This window comes from Triticum aestivum, chromosome 7D (assembly GCF_018294505.1).
Source record: "Triticum aestivum cultivar Chinese Spring chromosome 7D, IWGSC CS RefSeq v2.1, whole genome shotgun sequence".
Lineage (NCBI taxonomy): Eukaryota > Viridiplantae > Streptophyta > Magnoliopsida > Poales > Poaceae > Triticum > Triticum aestivum.
Window position 1 is genome coordinate 255733224 of NC_057814.1, and position 23835 is coordinate 255757058.

Consider the following 23835-nt stretch of genomic DNA (forward strand, 5'->3'; position numbering starts at 1 on the left):
AAAGTTGCCGCGTGTGTTTGAAATCTGACCGTTGGAACATGTGTCAGTTCCTTAGTGACCCAGGGTCATTTCGGACAAATCAGGTCGGGTTGCCTAGTGGCTATAAATAGCCCACCCCCTACACCATAAATTGGTGGCTGCTCAGAGTTAGTGCACGGCTTTTGTCGTTTGAGAGCAACCCACCTCCGAAGCTTTTGAGAGAGAGAAATCCTTGCGAGGACAAAGCCCAAACACCCAGAGCCAAAGAGTGTTAGGCATCACTGAAGTCTTTCTGTCCGCGTGACCTGAAGACTTGTTACACTTGAGGACTGTGAATACTCCAGCCGGTTAGGCGTCGCGTTCTAAGCATCCAAGAGTCATTGTGGATCGCCGGTGAACGAAGTCTGTGAAGGTTTGGAAGTCTACCTTGAAGACTTACCAGAGTGATTGGGCGAGGACTGGGTGTCCTTAGCTCAAGGGGAATAAGGTGAAGATGCGGTCTTCTGAGTTGAATCTCATCCTCCCTAACCAGACGTACAGTTGTCACAGCAACTGGAACTGGTCCAACAAATCCTGTGTCCTCAACAAGTGACTGGTTCTATCCTCTCCCTCTCTTTACTTACAGTTTGTCTTCGTGAAGTCATTGCTGATTGCATTACCTGTTTGACTTCACTGCGTGACTACTATTGTTGTTTGGCTTCATACTGTCTTCCATCCTGATCTTTACTACCTAGCTGCTATTAGTCTTCGTGCTTTCACTTCATTGCATACTTGACTATGGCTTGCTTAGTCTACTCTACCTTCCGCTGCATATCAATAGGTTCATTTCTATCGTTTGTCTTTGAAACTATCATGTTTTGAAGACGTTCATAAAAATTGCCTATTCACCCCCCCTCTAGTCGATAACTAGCACTTTCAATTGGTATCAGAGCGAGGTTCTCCCTTGTTCTGTGTGATTCGGTTTAACCACCTGGAGTTTTAGCTATGTCGACTGCAGGGATAATCAAAGTCTCCGCGGCTTGCCCCGTCTTCGATGGAACTGAATATCCCTACTGGAAGAATAAGATGCGCATGCATCTTGAAGCCATTGATGTCGACCTCTGGTATGTCGTCAAGAATGGCGTTCCCAAGACTGGTGAAGGTGTCACCCCTGCTGATGTCAAGAAGTTCATTCAACTGGATTCTAATGCCAAGAACATCATCTGTGGTCATCTGACCAAAGGACAGTATGGCCGTGTGAGTGCTCTGGAAACGTCGAAGCTAGTCTGGGACTGGCTCTCCAAGGTCAACGAAGGCGTCTCAACCCAGAGAGATCAAAGGATCAGTGTTCTTCGCAACCTCTTCAACCGCTTCAATAGAAACGATAATGAGAATGTCCAGCTCACGTTTGATCGGCTCACTGACATCACAAATGAGCTTCGTGCTCTCGGCGCCACTGAGATCACCAAGCATGAAATCGTCAAGACACTACTGAGATCACTTGACAGCTCGTTCAACACCCTTGCCCTCATGATACAAGAACGCCCTGACTTCAAGACACTCGATCCGTCTGATATACTTGAGAGGCTCAACAAACATGATTTCTAGCTATCTGAGAAAAGAGTTATCTATGGTCCCAACTATGGCCGAACTCGTGCTTTGAAGGAAAAAGCTGTTTCCTCATCTGAAGAAGAATCTGACTGCAGTTCTGATGATCCTGGAGACATTGGAAAGGAACTTGCTATGCGTGTGAAGAAGTTCCAGAAGTTCACTAAGAAGAAGGGCTTCAGAAAGTCTTCACGATCCAGCTCAAGAAATGATGAAGCTTCCACTCATCACCACAAGAAGAGAACATGTCACAAGTGCAAGAAATCTGGACACTACATCTCTGAGTGTCCACAGTGGGACAATGACAACAACAAGAAGAAGAAGAGCAAGGAATATGATTCTGATGCCAAGAAGAAGAAGAAATCCTCAAAGTCTTCTTCCAAGTCCTCATCCAAGTCTTCATCTCATAAGAAGAGCTCATCTAGCAAGGCTCGTGCTTTTGTCAGCAAGGAGATGGATTCAGGGGGGGAGTCTGCTTCTGAGGAGGCGGAGGTGGAGTCTGAGGAGGAGTCCGAACCTGGCGTTGCAAGTCTGGCTCTAGCTACAGCCTACGTTGCCAAGTCCATCTTCAACACTGAAGGCAATGGCTCCGTTACCAACGCTGAAGCTAATGACAAGGACGACTTTGCTCCCACCTACTGCTTCATGGCATGTGGTGCCAAGGTAAAATCACGCGATGCATGTTCAAGTGATGCATGTTCCGGTTATTTCTGCTCAAACTTGGTTTCAAGGAGTTGGTTTGTTCGAGATGGAAGATCCAATTGTCCGGGGCTCTTTTACTCTGCATCCGCCGTTTCCTTTAGGGGTCGATGATGAAGGCAATGAGTTTTTTGTCCACTTTATCCCTCATAATCAGGGTGAAGGTTTTCGTGCTATTCATGGCCAGCGGACGGGGTGGTTGATGTTCATCCGCATCCCTTTAGATTATAGAAACACTCAGTGCATTGCTGATATGGTTGGCTCCTTCGGACAGTTTCACTACTGGAATAGCACTGACAGGCGTAAGGTTAGATCTTTGGTCCATGCCTCGTTCCCTGATAATGCGCTAGTCCCTCGCTCGGTGACCTTTCGGGAATTTGCCAATTGGGGTGATGTCATGGTGTCATGGTTAGCTGGTTGTTATATCTTATCAGGGGAATTTGCTGGTGCCATGATCCCAGTGGATGAACATCCTATGCCTCTTAATGGGAATCCCCACCCGTTGCCTGGAGTTGAGGTGCTGCAACCGTTTTGGGCAATACCTCCATACCCTGCTCTTGGATGGAATGCAGTTCCACCAGGCCCTAATCAAGGACAGAATGATGTGGCAGGATGGGATGATAATGTGCAACATGAAGCGGGATGGAGCCCTTGGGAGGAACAGGTTCAGCCTGATCAGCAGCAGCATGAAGAGGTTCAACCAGCCCAGGACCAAAATTCTATGATTTTGAACCCATCCGTGGACTCTTCTGATGATGAGGATATGGTTGAAGTCCAGCAGCCTCTGCAAGCTCCACTGATAGTGCAGTTGGACCCGATTCACCTTGGAATGGTCAGGGTCTTTTATGGGTCAGTTCTTCCGCCGGCAATGATCTAGGTGAGATCGTTCAAATCTTTATTGCCTGAATTTTTCATCAGGGATATACCAGCTTGTCTGCCTGGGTTTTCTGCGACGTTGATGCAAGTTAAATTTGGGTCTGCTGATCTGCAACAGAAATTCCTGCTCTTGACTGCCAAGCAATATGTCCCCGATCCTGGAAGCAGCTCTTCGGTGGTCATTGAAGAGTTGACATCTGATGATCTCTCGTGCTCCAATTCCCAGGTTCCACATTCTCCTTCACAGGTTTCTCAGGACGATTTTCAGTTTACTTCGGTCTCTCCAACTCAGTTGGGCAAGCGACCATGTCAGTCTGCACGCTCCAGGCGTTCTGTCACGCTTGTGGAGCCAGTTCTGGACTTCTCCACCAGAAGGATGACGCGCAGTTCTGCCAAAAGGACGAACATGAAGCCAGTTTCTGCAATCCCTCCGAGGTCTGCCCCCCTGCGTCGCCCGAAGGCAAAGAAGCTTCGTCTTGACGATGAGCACAACCAGCTTCCTCTCCCACCCCCGACGCCTATTCCAACAATGCAGGCAATTGGAGTGGCTCTGGGCATTGATCCGTCTGAGTTATCGGTCGAGAAGCTTATGGCTTCTCCATGTCCTGCTGAAGAAGACGATGGTCCACATGATGATTGACGGCCCAAGAAGCTTGATGGAGAGTTGGGCACTTTTCTTTTTGTGTCCGTTTTATGTTAGCACTTTCTGTTTGTGTGCCTGTCTGAAATCCTTGGTTACTGCTATTGGCACTTATGTTATGATCTTGTCCATGCTGTTAAGCAGTTGGATCTGCAACTACTTCCCAGTGCTGTTTTTTTATGGATAATTGTTATTTTCAAAATTGGAATGTGCTCTGTTGGAACGTGTGTGGGCTGAATTCTGAGGCTAGGCATAGATGTTCTGTACTTTGCTTGTAGGAAACTAAATGCGAGAACTTTGATATTCGAACGATTAGATCCTTTTTCCCTATGAGGTTTGATCAATTCACGTTCTCGCCTTCTATTGGAGCCTTTGGTGGGATTTTAGTCATTTGGAATTCCTCGATCTTTCACGGCCAGCTTGTTGATATTCAGAGATTTGGTGTTGTGGTCTCCTTCCAATCGTTGCAGAACTCCGAAAAATGGACCTTAGCCTCTGTATATGGGCCATGTGAGGGTCAGCCTAGGGACGATTTCGTTAGTTGGCTATATCATCTAGACATCCCTCCCGATGAAAATTGGCTATTGTTGGGGGACTTTAATTTCATCAGGTCATTGGATAACAGAAACCTCCCGGGTGGTGATATTAATGATATTTTCCTCTTCAACGAAATAATTGGTCACCTTGGTCTCTTGGAGCTGCCCTTGAAAGGCCGTAGCTTCACCTGGTCTAATATGCAGCAAAACCCCCTGCTCGAGCAACTTGATTGGTTCTTTACTACTGCTGATTGGATTTCACATTATCCGAACACTGTGGTTAATCCACTCGCCAGAACTGCCTCGGATCACGTGTCTTGTGTGGTGTCCATTGACACTACCATTCCTGCGGCCAAGACTTTTCGGTTTGAAAATTTCTGGTTTGATATGCCGGGGTTCATGGATTGTGTCACCAAGTCTTGGAATGCACCAGTTTTCTCCGATCTCTCTGCTTCTGCGGTTATCACAAGGAAATTTAAGCGGCTGCGGTATGATTTGAAAATTTCGAGCAAAAAGTTATCATACATCAAAAAACTTACTGTTGATTGCTCAAAGGTGATTCTACACTTTGATCAGCTGGAGGAAGTGCGACCTTTAACAAGGCCGGAATTCAATTTCCAGAAAATTGTGAAGTTCCACTATGAAAATCTGTGGAAAATTCACTATATTTATTGGAAACAGAGGTGCACTATTCGGTATATAAAGGTTGGCGAGGAGAATTCAAATTTTTTTCATGCCATGGCCTCGGAGCGTATGAGGAGGAATTCAATCTCCAGTCTGAAGACCAATTCCATGCTTGATCCTGTGACTGATCACGCTCAGATGGCGGGAATTCTTTGGGCTTCGTTCAAATCAAGGATGGGGCAGGCCCAAGGGATCAATATGGGCTTCGATTTGAACTAATTAATTTAGCCCATCCCGGGACTGGAGGAGCTATCCTTGCCACTTTTTGATGAGGAAATTAACAAAGTTTTGAAGGAATTACCGGTGGATCGGGCACCTGGTCCGGATGGCTTTAATGGGATGTTTGTCAAGCGTTGTTGGCCTATAATTGAGAAGGACTTCTTGAGGATGATTCGGGATTTTTATGAGGGGAAGCTTTCGTTGGAAAACATTAATTGCTCCCTCATTACGCTCATACCCAAGATCATTTCACCAGAAGGGCCCGATGATTTCCGGCCAATATCTCTCACCAACACTTGTCTTAAATTTCTAACAAAGTTGTTGGCCAACCGGTTGCAGAAGATGATCCTTAGCTGTATCCACAAAAATCAGTATGGGTTCCTTAAGGGTAGGTCAACTCAGGATTGTCTGGCCTGGAGTTTTGACTATATTCATCAATGTAAACAATCCAAGCGTCCAATCATAATTCTTAAGTTGGATTTTGCTAAGGCCTTTGACACTGTCGAGCATGAGGTTATTCTTCAGATGTTGCAGCATAAAGGGTTTGATGCCAAATGGATTTTTTGGGTTAAACAATTGTTGTCCGCAGGTTCTTCATCTGTGCTGTTAAATGGCATTCCTGGAAAACAATTTAAGTGCAAGTGTGGAGTCAGATAGGGTGATCCACTATCACCTCTGTTGTTTGTCATCGCAGCGGATCTGTTGCAGTCTGTGGTCAACCAAATGCTGGAGCATGGCACGCTCTCTTTGCCTATTCAAACCCATGACAGAGAGTTTCCCATCATTCAATATGCGGATGACACGATTCTATTTCTTGCAGCTAAGGATGATGAGCTTGTTGCCCTAAAGAACATGCTGCTTACCTTCCAACAATCCACAGGTTTAAAGGTCAACTTTGCTAAATCTTCAATGATTCCATTGAATATGTCTGATGAGGAGGCTGCTAGGCTTGCTGCTATTCTTGGTTGTAGAATTGGGCAGCTCCCATTTACTTATCTTGGATTGCCTTTGGGAACTACAAGGCCAAGGATCATTGACCTAATGCCCCTAGTTGACAGTCTTGAGAGGAGGTTAACTACAAGCTCTTCCATGCTGAATCAAGGCTCTCGCTTGCAGCTTCTTACCTCTGTCCTGACCTCTCTGCCAATATACTTTCTGTGCAGCCTCAATATTCCACCAGGGATCATTAAGCAGCTAGACAGAATCTTCAGGCAATGTCTTTGGAGGGGTAATAGTGATGCTCCAAAACAGTCTCTGGCTGCATGGGAGCTGGTTTGCAGGCCAAAAGATAAAGGGGGTTTAGGAGTTATTAATCTGAACATCCAGAATAAAGGACTCCTTATCAAGCATCTTCACAAATTCTATAACAAGGTTGATATTCCTTGGGTGACCCTGATATGGAACAGCTACTATGATCATGGGGTTCCACAGGCAACATCTCATGCTGGATCTTTCTGGTGGAGGGATGTTCTGAAGCTGCATGAGGCTTATACTGCTATTGCCTCAGCTCATATCAACATGGGTGATTCTGCTATGTTCTGGACAGATTCTTGGCACATTGGGGTTCTACTAGACCCCAATGTTGGAGATTGCCTAGGTTGTTTTTATTTGTCAATAATGATAAGATCTCAGTGTAGGCATTTCTTCAATCCCAGGATCTCTTCTCTATGTTTTATTTGCCTCTTTCTCATGAGGCTGCTGCTGAGTTACACATGCTGGAAGGTTGGATCATGCAGTTAGACAGAGACCCCACTATACCTGATGTTTGGATATGGCCTGGTAAATCAGGAGGATACACTGCCAAAAGTTTTTACACGATCATGCACTCACACCTACCTACAATACAACCCTGCAAACGGCTGTGGCAGAGTAGGTGCACTATGAAGATCAAGGTGTTCGGGTGGCTGTTATTCTTTGACAGACTAAACACCAAGGATATGCTGGTTAGGAGACACTGGCGCTCAAGCCAGGATGACAATCTCTGTCTCATTTGCAGTGAGCTGGTGTATGAGGATAGAATCCATCTGTTTTTTAACTGCACCTTCAACTGTAGAGTCTGGAGTTACTTGGGAATTGATTGGTCTGGAGGCTCAGATATACTGCAATGTATCATGCATGCTAGGTCCAGCTTCAGGCACCCTTTCTTCTTTGAAGTTATGCTAACTACAGCCTGGAATATTTGGATTTTAAGAAATGGCAGAACCTTCAGAGCTGAGAGAGCTACTTTCAGTGCTTGCAAGTGTAAATTCATCCATGATATTTCTTTGCTTGCTCATAGGATGAAGGATTGTATTAAACCAAAACTCTTGGCTTGGGTTGATTCTTTGTTGTAAAGCAGGTAGGGATGTTTAGCCATAGGTAGACTCTTTTATTTTTTCCTTGTATAGTCTGTAATTTGTTTGTACAGTTGTGCTTTCTTTAATAAAGGGTTGTGGGGCTTTGCCTCACAGTAAATATTCAAAAAAAATCATGCGATGCTTACTTTCAAACATCTAGTGAAGACGACTCTGATTGTGAATCCAAACCCAGCTACACAACACTTGCTAAAATTGCAACTGAACAACAAAAAGCTATTGAACATACTCAAAAACTGTTAGATAAAAGCGATGACCTGTTGGACGCTGAAATGACCCGTTCTCAGTCCTTAATTGAAGACATAAAAAATCTTCATGTTAAGTACCAGGAACTTGAAAGTCGTCATGAAACGCTCTCAACAACTCATGAAAAGCTCTCCTATGATTATCTTCAAAGGAAGCAAGAGCTTGAGAAATTGAGAGCGACTCATGAAGATCTTCAAAAAGAGAATGAGTCACTTTGCGCTCAACAGATCAGTTCCGCTCAGGAAGGATTTGAACCACCATGTCTAAAATGCCTTGAGCGTGATAACGCTACTTCTGTTGCTGAATGTTCTACTGCTGCTACTGTTGCAATATCTTCAACTGCTGATGTGGTAACTAACCCCTCTGCTGAGGATACCACTACTATTGCTGATGAAAATGCTAGGTTGAAGACATTGCTTGAAACAGGGATGTACAAAAGTCTCAAAGGGCATCAGACACTGTGCGATGTCCTCAAAAAGCAGATTCTGAACCAAAAACCTAGGAAAGAGGGTGTTGGGTTCGAGAGGAAAATGAATGTTGATGGCTCCTACTGGAAGCCTGAGCAGTACCCCAAAACCACATGGGTTGCTGCAAAGGGACCTTCAGTGGATCCGTCCACCTTATCTGGCTTCACCTGTGCTAACCCTATTGTCATTGATGAATCCTTTGATGCAAACTATAAACTGTTTAAGAATCAGAATGGTGAAGTGTTTGCGAGATATATTGGTACTAACTGCAGGAATGGGCCACCTATGAAGAAGATCTGGGTTCCCAAAAGTTGTCTTGAGAATCTTCCGTGAATGTCATCATGACACCACCTGGGAAGCAGACAAATCCCAGACCAAAGGCTTCATATGGTCCAACTGCTTTATACAGATACAGGACTTATTACTGAGTCACCCTAACGCCAATGTTTTGTATGAGCGTGTGTCTTCAAACCGCTATGTTCATAAAACTAAGAAGTTTTCTACTTATTCATCTGAGTATCGTTCTTCTCCTGCAAGGCTATTTGCTAGGGCTCCAAAGCCGAAGTTCTCAGATGCTGCACTTAGACTCATTGCTTCTAAGCCACCCCTGAAGATGTTGGTGGTTAAGAAGAATTAACTTTCTTTTGCAGGGAAAGGTCTCCAGCCAGAAATCAAAGGCGTCTGATGCTATTGTTGGGGACCTAAAACATCTTGTAGGGCGCAAGATCAAATACCCTAATGTTCTCACTATGTATTTTGTCCCTGAATCGTTTGCCAATCATCCTATCAGTCCTAATCTTGATCTGAGCTTTGATAATCCTCTTGCCCGTCAAATGTTTATGCTTCACAATACTCTTGGTGAAGCCTATCCCCCTAACTGTACTGTGGGGTATGACACCTCATGCTTCAGAATGGATTATGGGCAGCGGATGCACTAATCATATGACTGGTGATCGAAGTCTTCTCATGGACTCAACCTTATGTCCATCTGACAAGAGTCACATCACATTTGCTGACACTGGTAAAAGCAAGGTACTGGGTCTAGGTAGAGTTGCAATCTCAAAGGATCAACACATGGATAAAGTGATGCTTGTTGAATCCCTTGGTTTCAACTTAATGTCTGTCTCAATGCTTTGTGACTTGAACATGATTGTGATATTTGGAAAATATCGTTGCCTTGTACTAATGGAATCTGACAAGTCTCTAGTCTTTGAAGGGTACCGGAAAGATGATCTGTACATGGTAGATTTCTCAGCAGGGCCACAGCTTGCCATATGCCTTCTTGCAAAAGCTTCAGAGTGCTGGCTCTGGCATCGGAGGCGAGGGCATGCTGGCATGAGGAACTTATACACTCTCGCAAAGAAGAAGCATGTCATAGGCATCGAGGGCATAAAGTTCAAGAAGGATCACGTGTGCGGTGCCTGCGAAGCTGGAAAGATGACTAGGGCCAAGCATCCCTCGAAGACAATCATGACGACATCTCAACCCTTCGAGCTGCTACACATGGACTTATTTGGCCCTACTCACTACTCTACTCTCACTACTACTACTTGTCTCTATGGCTTCGTCATTGTTGATGATTATTCAAGATATACATGGGTGCACATAATTCTCTACAAGACTGAAGTGCAGGATGTCTTCAGACGCTTCGCCAACCGTGCCATGAACAACTATGGCGTCAAGATCAAGCATATTTGGAGTGACAACGGCACAGAGTTCAAGAACACCGGCCTCGACCTTTACTTGGATACATTGGGAATCACTCATGAGTTCTCCGCTCCTTACACACCTCAGCAGAATAGCATCGTGGAGCGCAAGAACAGAACACTCATTGAGATGGCTCGGACGATGCTCGATGAATACAAGACACCAAGAATGTTCTGGCCTGAAGCCATTGATACTGCATGCCATGTCATCAACCGTGTTTATCTTCAGAAGCTTCTGAAGAAAACATCCTATGAATACCTCACTGGTAAGAAGCCAAATGTCAGTTACTTTAGAGTATTTGGTGCTAGGTGCTGGATCAAGGATCCACATCACACTTCAAAATTTGCACCGAAAGCACATGAAGGTTTTATGCTTGGTTACGGAAAAGATTCGCACTCCTACAGAGTCTTCAACCTCTTTCACTATAAAGTGGTTGAAACTGTGGATGTGCGGTTCGATGAGACTAACGGCTCGCAAAGAGAGCACCTGCCAAATGTGCTAGATGAAGTTCCACCTAGTGAATCCATCAAGCTAATGGGAACTGGAGAAATCATACCGACTGATGCACAGCCTGAAGAGGAACTTATCATTTCCGCACCTAATCAACCTGAAGACAATGCTCAGCCTGAAGACAATCCTCCTAACGATGACAATGATCAGCAAGAGCAAAATCTTCGTCCGGTTCATCCTCGAGTTGCAAATGAAGTACAGATTGAGAAGATAATTGACAGCATCAATGCGCCTGGTCCACTCACTCGTTCAAGAGCAACACAGCTAGCAAATTTCTGTGGGCACTTTGCATTTGTCTCAATATCTGAACCCAAGAAAGTTGCTGAAGCCTTCATGGAACCTGAATGGATTCAAGCTATGCAAGAAGAGCTTCAACAGTTCAAGCTGAACAATGTCTGGGAACTTGTCAAGCGTCCTGACCCCCGCAAGCACAACATAATAGGCACAAAATGGATATATCGCAACAAACAAGATGAGCATGGTCAAGTTGTCAGAAACAAGGCTCGTCTCGTTGCTCAAGGATACACTCAAATTGAAGGGATTGACTTTGATGAAACATTTGCTCCTGTGGCTAGGCTTGAAGCTATTCGCATACTGCTAGCCTATGCTAACCATCACAACATCTTGCTGTATCAAATGGATGTGAAGAGTGCATTTCTCAACGGCAAGATTGAAGAAGAAGTGTATGTCGCACAACCTCCTGGCTTTGAAGATCCAAAACATCCTGATATGGTGTACAAGCTAAACAAGGCACTGTATGGCCTCAAACAAGCCCCTCGCGCTTGGTATGACACGCTCAAAGACTTCCTGAAGAGCAAAGGCTTCAAACCTGGTTCCCTGGATCCCACACTCTTCACGAAGACATATGATGGTGAACTGTTTGTGTGCCAAATATACGTGGATGACATTATCTTCGGCTGCACCAACCAGAAATACAGTGATGAATTTGGACACATGATGCAAGAGCAATATCAAATGTCAATGATGGGTGAGCTGAAGTTTTTCCTTGGTCTTCAAATCCGTCAACAAAGAAATGGCATCTTCATATCTCAAGAGAAATACCTCAAAGATTGTCTGAAGAAGTTTGGAATGCAAGACTGCAAAGGTTACACGACGCCAATGCCAACCAAGAGTCATCTGGGTCCTGACGCCAATGGTAAAGAGTTCGATCAAAAGGTATACCGCTCCATGATTGGTTCTTTACTTTATTTATGTGCATCTAGGCCAGATATTATGCTTAGTGTTTGCATGTGTGCTCGATTCCAAGCGGCACCAAAGGAATCGCATCACTTAGCTGTGAAGCGAATTCTTCGATATTTGGCTTACACCCCAACATTAGGATTATGGTATCCAAAGGGCTCAGAGTTTGATCTAGTTGGATTCTCGGATGCTGATTATGCTGGTGACAAGGTGGATCGCAAGTCTACATCAGGCACATGTCACTTTCTGGGACGATCACTTGTCTGTTGGTCTTCAAAGAAGCAGAACTGTGTATCACTCTCCACTGCTGAATCTGAATACATTGCTGCTGGATCTTGCTGCGCTCAGCTTCTATGGATGAAGCAAACACTCAAGGACTATGGCATCCATCTGAAACAAGTACCACTCTACTGCGACAACGAAAGCGCCATCAAGATTGCCAAAAACCCAGTTCAGCACTCGAAGACAAAGCACATTGAAATTCGTCATCACTTTCTCAGAGATCATGTCATGAAGGAAGATATTGATATCATACACGTCAACACTGAAGAGCAACTGGCAGATATCTTCACAAAGCCCTTGGATGAGAAAAGGTTCTGCAAGTTACGGTGTGAGCTAAATATCTTGGAATCCTCAAATGTCCTGTGATCAGGCACACATCCTAACACTTATGCATGTTGATGACTTAGATGTGTAACACACGAAGTAAAGTATATCTTCAATCAATGAAGACTTACATTCTAAGTGTGAATACATTAACATGGAATCTGACTTCGGAGCGCCACGATAATTGTGCGCCGTGTCTGGGTCTAATACTTCCTATACGGTGGGTAACGCCACCACCAAATTCTTATGTTTGAAGAGTTTTTCTCATGGCGTTACATTTGCTATGTCTTCGCATTTGGTTTTTCTTCAATTTTGACTTGTCTTCATGATTATCTTCACTATGTTGATTTGGTTGCATTCTGATATATACATATATTAGCGTTCTGTCCTCTACAGCAATCACTTATAGCTATGTCTTCTCGTTTGAATCTTTTGAACTAAGTGAATGTGATCGGACCCTAACCTCTCTATGCTTCCTACCTCAAACTCTGTCTATCCAAATCATATGCATTCTATTGAAACTGTCAAATGTCTTCTCTGCGTCCTTGTCAGCAGAAGATACAGAGACAAATATTAAATCTGTTTTAAATGTTCAACTCTCATTGCCTGAAACGCGGAGAAGCCGGAACGACCATCCGACAGTCCAGGCGGGCGTGGGAACGTGGGACAACTCTAAATGTGTTGCATGTTCGCCACGTGTCCCTCTGATGTGAACCGCCAGGGGCACCTGTGTAATTGCACTGTGCCGTCCCCTTTCCATATAAATACCTGTCCAATCGCGGTCAAAATCCTTCTTCCACCTCGACAAACCCTAGCGCCACCGCTAGCTCTCGACGACGCCGGCGACGAAGCGCTTAGCTGTCGCGACCTCTCCGACGTCGTCTTCACGCCGGCCACGGACGTCGTCTTCTCCGCCGGCGCCGTAGGTGTCCTCCGTCGCCATGTTAGGGCACGGAAGATCGAACTGCTCGGCCTCATCTTCTTCTCCGTCTAGCAGTTCATCGTGTGGTAAATTAAAACCCTCTTTTTACCGTCTTTTTGATCCTATAGATTCATCCATTCTACCAAAAGTGGTTTTTGCCTCCACAAATTTGGATCTATCCTGTCTGCATCTCATATAATGCCTAGTATATTCACTTATGCTTCACACATAGTTAGATTCCTCACTTTTACTTATTCTTGGATTCGTACAAATCTGAAACCAACTCTCAACATATAAGTGAATGTCTTCGCGCTATGAGGTCAATGTCTTCTAAACTGATATATCTTCAAAATCTTCTGAGAATGCATATGACCTCTTCCCCTTCCCTCGCATCTCTAATGCTGTCACAGGTACATGTTCGTGGGAGAATCCCTTGGTTCTCATAGTCTGCATTCATTTGCAGAATTCTTACAGCATCACATCAACTCTCCCGAAGCCAGTTCCTGCCTGACCAGCAGACGGAAGCCCTTGACAGTGTTGAAGCCATTCAGTCTGAACTTCATGGCAATAGAGAAGTCTGCAAGGAAGGGTGGCAGACAGCGCCGCGGGAACACCTCGAGAGATTTGCCTCCTGACCTCTACGAGCTGTACAACACAGATCCAGAGGAGGACTATAATCAGCGAAAAACCCGAATCCAATGGATTCGAAGATATTGGGCAGAACAATGGTACAAGTATAGGTTCGTGACCCAAGAATATGCTGCGAAGAATGCCATCAAGCGACCATGGGGAGACATTTTGTACAAAAATCTTCCACCCAGGTCCAGAGCTGAAGCCATTGAACAAGGCTTCTACCCTTGCATGGTCCGTGGACCACAGCCTGAAGATGCCGACCCATCTTCATTGCTATGGTGTCGTGACGACAATCTGTTCAAGCGCAACTTCCAGTTTGCCAAGAACTCTGCCAAAGAAAACAAGAAGTCGCGGGTATTAGACTCCAATCCAGGCCCCTCTGCTCCTCGTGCCGATGGCACACGCGAAGCTGAACCCAATCTTGTTGGGCCCTTCTACAACCTAGAGGGTCTCATCACTCATATTATGGTTCAAGGGACAGCTGTGGATGAGCCTGCAGACGACGCTGATTCTGACGAAGCGCCTGCACCACCGAAGCCAAAGAAGCTGAAGAAACCTAAAGCTTCAAAGCCTTCCCCTACACCAAAAGCTTCGCGAGTGAAGCCTCTGGTCACTGCTCCTCCTGCACCAAGTGTGCAGTCTGAAGATCTCTCACGCATCTCCAAGACTGAGAAGAAGAACAAGAAGCCTATGCACACCACTGGTCCAGTTCTGACCCCTGCTGCTGTTCTGAGGAACGAGAATGATGCCATTAATCTGTCAAGTGACGACGATCTTGCTGATGACGCTCTTGAGCAGCTGATAAAGAGCAAGCAAGAGGCGGAAATCTTCAATGATTTGCCTCTGTTTGACGTGGAAGTATTGAACAACTTCATTGATGAGTGGTTTGACACCCCCAATCTCAGCTTTGACGATCTACAACTTCCCATTGGCCTAAGCGTCTCCTTCCATGGCGCCATTGCTCCTGAGCTGGCTCTTGCTCAGAAAATTGTTGAGCTGAAGCACAAGATCGATTATGAAAAGGCTCAGTTCAAGAAGCACATGGCCAAGCTCAGTGTGGCAGACGTCCAAAACTTCAAGGTCATGCTGCATGAGCTCAAGGCAGCGTTTCACAAGAAACTTGATGAAGCCAAAGGTTCTCGTGAGCGCATGAAGATTCTTGCTGCCAAGTGTGTTCAAGCTTACAATGAAGCTGAGAAGCGCAAGGCACTTGGGCGTCCTGGCATCGACCCTAAAATGGCTGCCAAGCAGAAGAAGAAGCCATCTGTGGACCAAACTGAACCATCCAAGCGGGAAGAACCTCGCATTGTCTTCCCAGCCAGTATGACAGGCGTGAAGCCCAAGGTCCCCACAGTGGCTTCAGAGCTTCAGAAGACAAGGGCAGCTGAAGCCAAGGCCAGAAAGCGCAAGACCAAGAACACCACTGATGATGCTCCACCCACCAAGAAGCGCAAGACCAAGAAGAGAGATCGGGCTGCTCCCACAGAGCCCCTTGTAGTCGAGCCGATTTCTGTTTCTCGTCCTGAATCTGTACAACAAGAACGTCGAATGATAGTTCATGAGCCTGCTTCCACAGAGGCTCCTGAGGCTAAAGACATTCCAGCTGTTGACCCCACCGCAGCTGAAGACAATGTTGAAGATGATGAAGTCCTTCCTCAGATCGAGCACAACATGGTATCATCGCCTGTTCTTACGAACATCGAACTCATCAGCATTGGTCGTCCATTGACGCCAATTGCTCAGGATGACTCATGGGCTGATCACCCACAAGAATCCCCCTGCCAAGAAGAAACACCAGTTACTCCCCCAACACAGGTCACCACTCCGGTGATTGAAGATGAAGACTTTGTGGCCCAACCAACTCCATCTCCACAAGTGTCGCCAGCGTTTCGCAGGCTTCACAAAGGACCAAGGCCACATGTCACTCTGTCATGTGTTCCAGAAGGAGAAGAGCGTCAATTCGTTTCACGTCAAGTCTTTCCTGAAGCCTCTCCAACTGTGAACAACCCCGGGACTGAAGCCAATATGGCTGAAGATATTCCGGCTGCATCAGCCGATGACTAAGTAGAACCGAGAGAAGAAGAAGCACGTGTTGCTACACCCCCTACCAACCAAGTTGTTCTCGAGGAGAACATGTCTGACCCTCCAGCTACTCAAGTGGAGGTTAACAACATTGAGGCGGCCACCAACACCAACACTGAAGCCAATGACGTTGTCACACCTGAGGCTATTGTGGCGCCTGAAGTCAATGTGGTGCCTGAAGTGATTGCACCTGAAGCCAATGCTGCACCTGAAGGACTTATCCCACCTAAAGCTATTGTGCAGCTTGGACCTCATGTCAATGAAAATGCTGATGCAAATGTGCCCCCTCCAAGGCCTCGTACTGTTGCACTGGCATTTGACCGTGGTCAGCCTCTCATGGTTCGATGGCCTATTCTGGTTCCTCCGCCTGCTGCTGGTCCTCAATTTGACTATCATGTCGAGCACAGGCCTCAGGTCCAGAAGCCTAAGCCAAGACTGCCCAGGTTTCCAGGTACTGCCACTTCACCAGGGTCCTTCAATGCAAATGGCTTCATTGCGCACAACACTTTCTTTGATAGCGCCAAGAACCCCTATTCCAAGCCAAGGATTTCATCAGATCGGTTCTGGAGCTATCAGCAGCGCAGTTATTATTCATGTGTTCTTTATGATCAAGGGCGCATCTTCCCTCATATGCGTCTTGACTAGGAAGCCATTGCTGGACTGCCATGCCTTGAAGAAGCCCTTGACTGCTTCCGTGATGCTGGCTTGCTAAACTTTGTGACTGATAAGGAGCATTGGAATGAAGAACTTCTGCTTCAATTCAATGCCACCCTCCACATTCGCGGCTACAACAGGGATCCGAAGACTTGGGTCCTTGAGTGGATGACAGGCAATGTCCATCATGAAGCCAAAGCTTTTGACAACATTGAGCTAACCGGCCTGCCCACTCCAGGAGAATTATATGAACCTAGTTGTCAGCTTCACCGCAATGCTTTGGAGAGTATCTTCCATAAGCCAGAGCCCAACATGAGCCAAATGTTGAGCATGATGAAGCCTCTGCCACATGACGCTGATTACCCAAATGAGTTCTTTGTCGAAGACCTAGAGTATCTGCCCCGCACTATTTATCACATAGGCGAACTCTATGGCCTGTCAAAGGACATTCTTCAGCAGCAAAACTTGAAGGAGCAATGAAGACTTTGGTCTTTTATATCTTCAACGGAATCAGCTTCAATGCTCAAGACTTCTTTATCAGGCAGTTGGCTGCATCAGGCTCTGATCTCTTTGGACTGAAGTTCTACACTCCGTGGGTCATGCGCCTCATCAAGCTACACTCAGCTGTCAACTATCAGCCCTCTGCTCGCAACCATCTGATCTTTCTGCCAGAGGTTGATATGTCAGTTGAAGCCATATACCTAGAGCCTGCCAAGGAGCCTATTTGTCTTCACAATGCTGATCACCAAAGCTTCACGCAACCCATTGAAGGAGTCCAGGCAGTCACTCGTGTTTATCCTTTGGCTGGAAATACACGCTTACGTCACCGTGCTCAAACTGAAGCCACTGAAAGCACTATTGCTCAAAGGCCTCGGAAGCGATCTCGTGTTCTCAATGACCGAGAGCTTCTCGTTGCCCTGCATCAGAAATAGGATAAGCATCATTTCTGGCTGAAGCGTCAGATGCAAAGCCTCTTGGTGGACGTCAATCGCATTCGCAATCTTGCCACCAAGAATGCCTTTGTTACTCATGAAACATGTCGGAGGTCATCGAAGAGTTTGACATTGCTGAGTGCTGAAGCAGATCTTCAAGACGATGGCTTCACTGAAAGATTCAAGTTTGACTCCACTCCTCCAAGGAATGCTGTCTGCGTCGAACTCCGTCTCTTGAAGACTCCGATTATTCCTCCTCCGCTGCAACGGTGAATGCAAGAGTGATCGATGATCAAGATGATGCTACTTCACCACCTCCAACTTCAGCACATATCGACACTGTAGCAAGTTCGTCTGCACCGCCAAACCCCGACGCCGACCCTGCATCCTCTCCTACTCCTTCTGGGAACGAGTAGAGGCTCTATGTCTTGTCACGACCGGTTTTCCAATAAAAATATTTATTGAGAAACCGATCCCTTTTACGGACCAGTAGAGAAGAATCCCTCCTCACTGGTAGACAATGTCTTGATCACAGAAGAAAAATACCAGGAGTACTAAATATAATACAAGGTTGAGCGGAGACTGCTCAACGATTTATTACAAACACGTCGATATTACACATAAAGGCGGATAGGGTGGCATAACTACTGACTCACGATAAAAGCGGTGGTGGATAAAATCACATCGAAGAGGGTGACAAGACTCCTGGATCTAACAGCTCTTCGAGCGTTGGAGTGAGGCTCGAGGATACTTATTGTGGGTGGCGGAAGCGAATATAATACAAGTGACCAATATCCAGGATCGCACGGGACTGACTGGGACTCCTCTAGGCGTCGGACTCGCTATCAAACTCTTCATCCAAGAGATCGCCTTCGTCAACATCTGGCCAAATCAATAAGCCAGGTGAGTACTATGAAAGTACTCGCAAGACAGTTCGGACATAAGATATAACAAATGTAAACATGATGCATATGAACAGATTATCAAGCGTACTCAGACAGTGAGATAGCAATGTATGGAAAAATAAAAGGGAAGTCGGGCGGTAGTCCTCCTGAAATCCCAAAGCAATACTGAGGGCCAATCGAGTGTTTGAAAGACTCCTCGGAAGGGTAAAAGTGAATTAACAATGCCGCAGTCGGGCGTCAAGGTGACACCACATAAAGGGCTTATAATGGAAAAGAAATAACAGGGCGTGCCACAGTCGGACGTCTGAAGCGACATCACATAAAGGGCTTATATCAAAAGTAAATAACGGACATGCCACAGTCGGACGTCTGAGCGACATCACATAAAGGCCTTATATCAAAAGTAAATAACGGACATGCCACAGTCGGACGTCTGAGCGACATGACATAAAGGGCTTATATTTCACAACTTAATAATTCAGTAGCTCATGAATTTAATTCAGTTCGCGGGAATATTCAAGTACGAGATAAAATAAAGGTTAGTCCATCCACAGGAGTAACAATTCAAACGGGTATACCACTCAAGCTTGTTCACCGGGGATTTACCACGAGGACTGACATAGATATGGATATACTGGCCATGGTCCTTGATCACGGACACGATGACTCGGAAGGGTTTGACTCTGCAGAGTTTGTACTACACCCACAGCCAACGGATTTCAGTAGTCACGGGGACTAGTTCCGTTTACGGTGTTTTAGGAGAAACACATCTAACCAGTACACACCCATTCAACATTCCGATGCCAGGAATCACCCTCGGAGTCGTTCAAGAAAAACCTTGAGACGGGGAGGCTACAACCTCGCGTAGCATGGGATCAAATTTATATACGCGCGCTCTAAGGGGTGCCCCCCTCTCGGTCCCAACCAGAAACACCCATGCCCCCTGACCGGATGACTGGCTTTAATCCAGGGCCATGGAACCCTCATCCCGGCCCCTCTATTTGGTGTGTACAAGGAAAGAGGTTAACAACTGACTAAACCGTATTCTTTGCAGAAAACATGTGGCAGCACGAAAGGGAAAGAACGGTAACGTGACTCAGTCCACGTTAACGTCGGAGTTTAATGGATGACGTAAGGCTGGCATGCTACAACAATACCACCTCACTACCTTTCATGTCACCACATGATCAGGTCATCTCTCATCAAAGATCACGATAATTTCGGAACACACGGATAGTTGCCTTGCATGCAACGAGATACTCACCGGTGCTCATGTGCCATGCACAACCATTCAAGCAAACATGCTAAACACCTATCATATCCAAGGTTCAAACATGCTTGCCTGTTTCGGAGAAGTCGGAGTCTAGCTCGGCGAAGTTCGCGGCTCCGTCACCTCCTCCGGAACCTACGGTATAGCGAAAACGTACACTAACGTGAAAACCATCGCGTGTGTAAAAAGTGTTCCAAAAATATTCCAAATAAATACTATAAAAAACTAGACAAAAATACAAGACTAACAGAAAAAGAATCAATCAAAAATCATCTTTTATTAAAAAGTTATAAGGGTTTTAGTCCAGGGACTAATCTGTGATGAAATAGAAAAGATCCAGGGACTTAACTGAGAAAACAGAAAACGGTTCGGAATAAAAGGCGCCAGCCCAAAGAGAAAGCGTACTTTTCCCGAAGGCGCCAACAGAAAACGGTTCGAGGGGAAGTAAGAAGAGAGGCTGACGGGGGGGGGTCCACACGTCAGGTTTAAACTTCGCCGGCGCCCGAAGGCTGCGGTGGTCGCCGGCGTCGAACCACGGCGAGGCAGGGAGATCGGAGGGTACCAAGATGTTTAGTGTGTCCTTCCGCGTCGGTGGGTGGTGGACTTGGTCGACGGGGTGCACCACGTCGACGGCGACACTTTCTCCGGCGGACGGTGGTTCGGGCGATGGTGGAGAACTCCGGTGGGCGCTGCAAACTCCAAATTGAAGCGCGGGTCAGGAGAGTGGATGCATAAGGAAGCTACTATCAAGAGATGAGGGGTAGAGGTGCACGCACGGGAGTGAATCGAGCTGGATCCCGTGGCGGGGCGAGGCGGCCGGAGTTGGGGAAGAAGGCTCCCTCGGGGCTCTTCCAGTGGCTTGGCGTGGTATTGGTGGTGCGTTGAGGTGGTGTGAGTTCGAGTTCGAGCTCAGGGCCTCTATTTATAGGTGATCCGAGGGGGTGGCCGTGAACGGGATTTCTCCGGCGAGCGATTACGGCGAGGTAGAGGTTGGGCAGGGGGTTTAGGGGGCTAGGCACCATCAGCGAAGATCAATGGTGCCATTCCACTGCTAAACCTCGGTCGGGCAAGGCGTAATGCGTCGATCATTGACGGGGCGGCCGTACGGGCACGGCGGCGGCAGAGAGCGCGCTCCGCGCCTAGCAGTTCACGACGAAGGATGGCAGTGTGCACGGGGGAGTGGAGGGCCACGCGGCGACCTCCGGTGGCTTGGGCGGCGCTGAGTGGCGCCGTCCACGCTGCGCCTCTCTCTGGCAGCCGCAAAGCCGCCGCTGCCGTCGCTCACGGGGTGGCGCACCTCCTCCTGCTCGTCGCCGACGTCCGCAAACCTCCAGGCGTTCGTGCGGCGCAGGGACAAGAAGGAGGGGACGGGGAGCAAGGCGCCACCGCGGTACTGGCGAGATTGAGAACAGTTTCTGAAGAAAACGACAGTGTTCCTGAAACTGTTAACTGAACTTGACTGAACATTATAGAAACAGTGCCAGTCAGGTGTTCGACGAAATGATTTGGCATGAAGGAAAAAATTTCTGGAGCTGGGACTTGGTGAGGTGACCTCTCAATGCATCCAGAGGCTGCCTGAATTTTCTTAGATTTTTAGGAGAAGAATTCAAATGAATTTCATCAAATTTGGCAAATCTAGTCCAAACTTGCAGCAAGCACAATTTGAAAAATTTGAACTGGAGACCAGTGGATCTTCATGGATCCTGGTTGAGGGCTCAAAGGACTAGCTAGAGAAATTTGTTTGGAGGCCAAACTCAAAGTAGAAAAGGTAGCTCCTTTGTAAAACTCCAAGAGCTAGAATAGAGGGCAGAAAATATTTTTGATAGGAATTAAATGGAAGAAAAATTATGGGGAGGTTCCACTTGCTGGATTTGAAATGTATCATGATCCAAAGATGGGGAAAGGCTTTTGGGAGAGGATTACCACTCATGCCATGGCAAGAGGGATTTTTGAAAGGGGAAAAGATCACTCCAAAAGTCATAGGATCATTTTAAAAGATTTTCAAAAGAGATATCCCAAATGAAAAACATTTGGGTTTGAGTCCACAAAAGATGGTAAGACCTCCAAGACCAAAAATCAAGTCTTGGGTGAATCCAAATAAAACATTTTCATACAAGAAAGTTTTTGAGAGGAAGAGTTCTTTAGAAGAAAATTTAAATACCCTCCTCTAATCAAATAAAAGATTTTAATAAAACCAAAGATAAAATTTTTGGGTGTCACAACACCTACCCCCTTAGGAAAAATCTTGTCCCCGAGATTTCTGCTGATTCCTCAAATAGATATGGATACTCTGCCTAGAGAAAATCTTCCCTTTCCCATATAGCTTCATCCTCAGTGTGATTGCTCCACTGAACCTTGAAAAAATTTGTTGTTTTCTGACGGGTCCTCCGTTCAGACTCTTCCAATATCTTTACTGGCCGTTCTCTGTAGGTGAGATCTGGTTGCACATCAATGCTCTCATGAGGTACATGCTTATCCGGGTTGCTCACACATTTCCTCAATTGCGAAACGTGGAACACATCATGGACGTCTGACAGCTCCTTGGGTAGGTCTAGCTGGTAGGCTACTGTGCCTCTTCGTGCAACTATGCAGAATGGTCCAATAAATCTTGGGGCTAGCTTCCCTTTAATTTTGAACCGTTGTAGGCCCCTCATAGGAGATACTCGTGGGTATACGTAATCACCGGGTTCAAAGCTGACCTCACGATGTTTCTGATCATAATAGCTCTTCTGCCGGCTTTGGGCTGTCTTGAGTCTGTCCCTGATCTGTTGAACTTTCTCCTCGGCCTCCTTGAGCATGTCTGGGCCGAAGATATGACTATCACCTGTTTCTGACCAATTCAGTGGGGTACGACACCTCCGTCCGTACAATGCTTCAAAAGGTGCCATTTGTAAGCTGGCTTGGTAACTGTTGTTGTAAGCAAACTCGGCATACGGCAAACTTTCCTCCCAACTGGATCCATAGGTGAGCACACAGGCTCCCAGCATGTCCTCTAGGATTTGGTTCACGCGTTCCGTTTGTCCATCAGTCTGAGGGTGGTACGCTGTACTGAATGCTAGTTGAGTGCCCAGAGCTTGTTGTAAGTGATCCCAGAATTTAGAGACAAATTGAGTGCCTCGGTCGGATATTATAGTCTTTGGGACTCCATGCAGACAAACTATACAGGAGAGATAAAGCTTGGCAAGCCTTTGAGTGGAGTAGGTTGTCTTCACGGGAATGAAATGTGCTACCGTGCTCAGCCTATCTGTGATGACCCATATGGCATCATTTCCGCGTTGCGATCGAGGTAGCCCGACGATGAATTCCATTCCAATTTCATCCCATTTCCATTCAGGTATCCGGTTTGGCTGTAGCAGTCCGGCCGGCTTTTGATGCTCGGCTTTTATGCGCTGACATGAATCGCAACAAGCAATGAATGCGGCTATATCCCTTTTCATACCGTGCCACCAAAATCTTTCCTGAATGTCTTTGTACATTTTGGTTCCTCCAGGGTGGATTGAATATGGAGCGGTGTGGCTTTCGGTTAGGATTTGTTGCTTGAGTTCCTCAATGTTTGGCACGCAAAGTCTGTCCCCGTACCATAATATTCCTTCATTGTATGTGACGAACTCTGAAGCCTTGCCTAGGCTCATTTTTCTCTTTATACCTTCGATGCTGGGATGTCCCCGCTGAGCCTGCTTAATTTGTTCCATTAGGGTGGGATGTATCTCCAGATTTGATACGGTGCCCTCAGAGACTAACACCATGTTGAGTCTAGTGAACTCCTGCTGAAACTCAGGCCTCAATTTCTGTGGACTGTCGTTGCCCGGGCTAGGGTTCCGACTAAGAGCATCTGCCACTACATTTGCTTTTCCCGGATGGTAGTGAATGCCGACATCATAGTCCTTGACCAATTCCAACCAGCGTCGTTGTCATAAATTCAGCTCTGGTTGTGTGAAAATATATTTAAGGCTCTTATGGTCCGTATATATTTCACAACGATTTCCCAACAGAAAGTGCCTCCATTCTTTGAGTGCATGGATGACTGCTGCTAGCTCCAAGTCATGAGTAGGATAATTTTCCTCATGCTTCCGTAGTTGCCTGGAAGCATACGCGACAACTTTGCCATCCTTCATCAGCACGCATCC